This window comes from Parasteatoda tepidariorum, chromosome 2, assembly GCF_043381705.1.
Source record: "Parasteatoda tepidariorum isolate YZ-2023 chromosome 2, CAS_Ptep_4.0, whole genome shotgun sequence".
NCBI classification, from domain to species: Eukaryota; Metazoa; Arthropoda; class Arachnida; order Araneae; family Theridiidae; genus Parasteatoda; species Parasteatoda tepidariorum.
The window spans coordinates 7,146,248-7,150,454 of NC_092205.1; positions in this window are offsets into that span (position 1 = coordinate 7,146,248).

Genomic DNA, 4,207 nt, shown 5'->3' on the forward strand with positions numbered 1-4,207 from the left:
CGGAAAGTGATAAGTACCTAGGAAGATCGTTTGTTTTTGAGTTAGTTAATCATTATTTTGATGGGATGTAACCACTAAAAATGTGTTTCGCTTTATCTAATAACGGATACTACTAAAAAATAGGATAATACTTAAAAAGGAAGTGTTTTATTTTCATTGGGTGAGAAAGATTCTAATATTTCGAATTAGAGTATTTGAATTAGTAGAGCAATTATCGTTTGCTTTTTAGAGTATTTATTTTTTTCTTCCCTTCTTTACGTTTTTGTTTTAGTTATTAAAACATCCTTAAAAGAGAGAATTTATTTAATTTTTTATAATAATTTAGTAGCTTCTGAAGATTTTGAATGCTTTAAACTTCATTTGAGTATTAACTTTATTTTAATAAGCTAAAAATAGTTTAAATGAAGAATAATTTTTATTTAGTTTTTATCATTAAAGAGTTTCTTTTTCTTCCTTTTTTTTGCAGATTTTTTTCAAGCTATTATAATATATTTCTAGCTATTTCGTTATTAGTTTTTGGTATTTCTTCGGGATAAGACTTAAGTACAGTGTTTTAAATCACTGCAAAAAAAAGGTTTTTTTTTTCTAGAATTTTATAAAACTGTTACACATACTTATTTTGAAATCATTTTGATGTTAACCTTAGTTGAATGTTTTACTTGAAATTTTTCAAAAATAATTTCTCAATGAATATAATTCGAATATTCTTTTTAGGTCTTTGTGATCTTGGACATCATATATGGTATTGTGGACTGTAAAGAGAGAATCGCGATTTTTTCTTTAAGGTGATGTAAAATCAGTTTAAGGTTGAGAAGAAAATTGATTGCATAGGGGTTAATGAACGTAGATTCACCTATAGATAGATTAATTTAGAGATATATGATGTAAGGTCAGAGTAATTTTAGTTTCTGACATCATTGTCAGTATATGTAAATCTTTATTTTCATCAATTTTTCCAACACCATTTTTTTATCTTTAGTATGGAACAATTCATTCATAAAGTATGTATGAGGTTTTTTATGGTTCAATGTCGCTCTTTTGTTTCCATTTCGAATAGTTGTTCTAGTTAAAGAGGCAAAGACATTTCTTTACGTCCAATAAAAAAGAAAAATGATGATAAAAATGACAAAAAATAAATATAAAATAAAATGAAAGTATGTTAGATAAATTTTTGCTCTATGTTAAAAATTCATTGCAGCATTTTTCATGTAGTTCTGTGTATATCGTCAATTGCATTTTTCAAACTAGCTGACACATGGATTAGAGGACAAATTTGTTTCAATTTTAATCAAATTGTTAGAAAGATTGTATTTAAAACTGCTCTTTCAACCATTTTTTTTAAAAATATGAGTTTTTTTTTGTTTATTATAGAAAATTATGATAGGCCCCTTTGATTGTATATATTTGGAATCCCTTTAAAAAATAAAATAAAATAAAAAGACTTACAATAAGCACATTATGGATCATAAATTAATAAATCAGAAAGAACAGAAACGTTTTTGTAATATTTCGCAAACGCTTTCATCTGACCGATTATTTTTGAGATAAATAAGAGTAAATAACGGATTGAAATCACTTTAAAGCGTCAAATTTGAGGATGAACCTTAAGGCTAATGATGATTTTAATCCCTCATTTGCTATTCCCGACTTCAGTAATGATAGTTGGGAAATGTTCTTGAATGTTTTTTCAGTGAAATAATTTTTTGGTGCCCTTGATATGCATAACATTTTTAATTTTACTTTTATAAGGATTAAAAGAATGAATTTTTAATGTGCTAATTCTAGGACACACTGCTAAACGTATATTTTTTTGCCGATGTCGATAAAGTCGTCAATGCAAAGTCATCGAGTACAAGTTAATTCATTCTACTTATTTTTCATTATTCATTTTTATTTTAGGCGATTTTTTTATTATTTAGGTTTTTCTAAAAATAAATAAAACAGCTGAGTTTACTTGCCTCTAAAATTTCGAAGTACTTTTTTCAGTCATTATACTACGTTGATTTTTTTAACCAAATAATTTTTAGATGTTTATTATGCTTTTCCATATACGAATTTCCTGATTTTAAACAACTACTCTGCGCCTCTACGTTTTCTAAATTCTAATTCGTTTCTAAATTTCTTTTCGTTTTCTGAATTTTCGATAATCATGTTTTTCAACAGTACTAATAATCTTAATTATAATTTGAAATACGAACTCATTGTCTTGTTAACTTGCGTTTTATGACTCGTTTTTTTTCCTTTGTTTTTTGACATACGAGTGGTTTTGATTTTGATATAGTGTAAACATAAATGAGAGGAAAAAATTAAATGCAGAGAAAATATACTGAATATATGAGAATGCAGAGAAAATATACTTTAGTTTTAATATATCCTTGCATGCGTTCCTCAAAATATGAATTAACAAAATCAGTTCTATACTGCTTCTGTGTATGTTTGGGAAGTATTCGGAAATGTTCTACATTCATCTAGAATCTTTTTCTTCGTTATTCTGAAAGTTGTGTGTAGTATATTATTTCTTTATTGCTAAATAACCAGGGAGTTCACCCAAGAGACTGCATCTGATTTATTGGTGCGTTTTTATAACTCAGGCCACGGTAGTGAAATATGCATTTCGCCCTGCATCAATTATTTCTAGAGTAAAAGTGGCAGTTTTTGGCGGAAAAAAAATAGGCCTAGCAACATCGCCAACATTGGTTATTTGCCAACACAGCTATTTCTTTTCCCTGTTGTTTGTTGTTGTTAGTGTTTTGCTGTCATTGAAAGTAACCACCGAAAATGGCCATCTCAGCAGAAAATTGGCGAGGAATCAACTAACAAGAAGGACCGAAACGGGAAAATAAAGAAGAAAAACTTATAAGAAAAACCCATGCTTTCCTTCGTTCTGGCGCTTCTGGTTTCTTTGTAGCCGTGTCAGAAATTGCAGTTGCTGTGTTTTTGGCATAACTCCAGTAACTTTGTAATGAAACAGGGATAAAGTTACTGGGGCATCAAGAGATTCATATTTTGTTGCGAGCGAAAGAAAGTATAAAATAATAATGCAGAAGGTACTTTTGTTTACAGAAAGTACTTAGAAGTAATCCAATTTCTTTGCATTATTTAAAGATAAACCTTATTTACTTATGCTATAATTAGTTCTCAATACTACACGTTTCGAAAAATAATATATAGACATATACTATATATTTATATATGTATACATATATGTAACTCAATGAAGGGGCAAAAAAAAAAGGAATTAAAGAAAAGAGTGATTAACAAGGAAAACAATGGAAAAATAGATTTTTAACGAAAAGATGAAAAATTATTAAAAATAATTTTTTTTTAAAATTATTAAAAAATTAAAAAGCCGAAAAACAGAAGTGGGAAAAGATATAATCTCGTCTTCAGCTAGCTCACACGATTATAGCCGCAAGATAGAGTGCTGTCTAATATAGTATTAGTATATCCAAAGCAAAACATCAGGGCCGGATTAAGACCTCTTGAGGCCCTAAGCACTGAAAATATTTTGGTGCCCCCCTCTAACAATTAAAAATACATCTGCTATTAAGTCACGAGTTTATTCTAAATATAAAATCAAAGTTTTTTAAAAGAAAATATTTATTCAAATGAAAAAAATTAAAATATGATCAATTGAAAACTTTTCAATTAATATTAAAAAAAAACTTCTGTTTGTGCACATGTACCATGTGCAAAAAAGCAAACACTTTGAATGACTTATGATCGAAAGTTTGAACTTTTATATACTAAGACTCAAAATACTTTAGAAAAACAGACACATCTTTTTCTAAAAAAAGCATAACTTTTTTTTTCTAAATTTTTCGAATTCTTGACTCTCGAAATATATAGCCATACCACGAGAATTTTTTTAAACGAACTAAAAAATTTTAGCGCACAATAATAAAATTCATTTTCCTAAAAATAGTTCCTTGTCAAAAATAATTTTTAAGAAGTATTAATTATTTTATATTATTTTATTTAAGAGAATAGACGAAAGAACTTTAAATTGAAAATTTAACAAATGTCATTTTAAATGACAAAATACAAAATTTAATGTGTATTAAATCAGTCAAATACAACTGAATTATTCAATTTTAAAAAAGTTATATATTTAACATTTAATTTCTCAAGAACTATTCGACAGATTTCTTTCAAATTTTGTATTTTACCATTTACATTTATGTTCTTTAAAATTATATAAAAATTT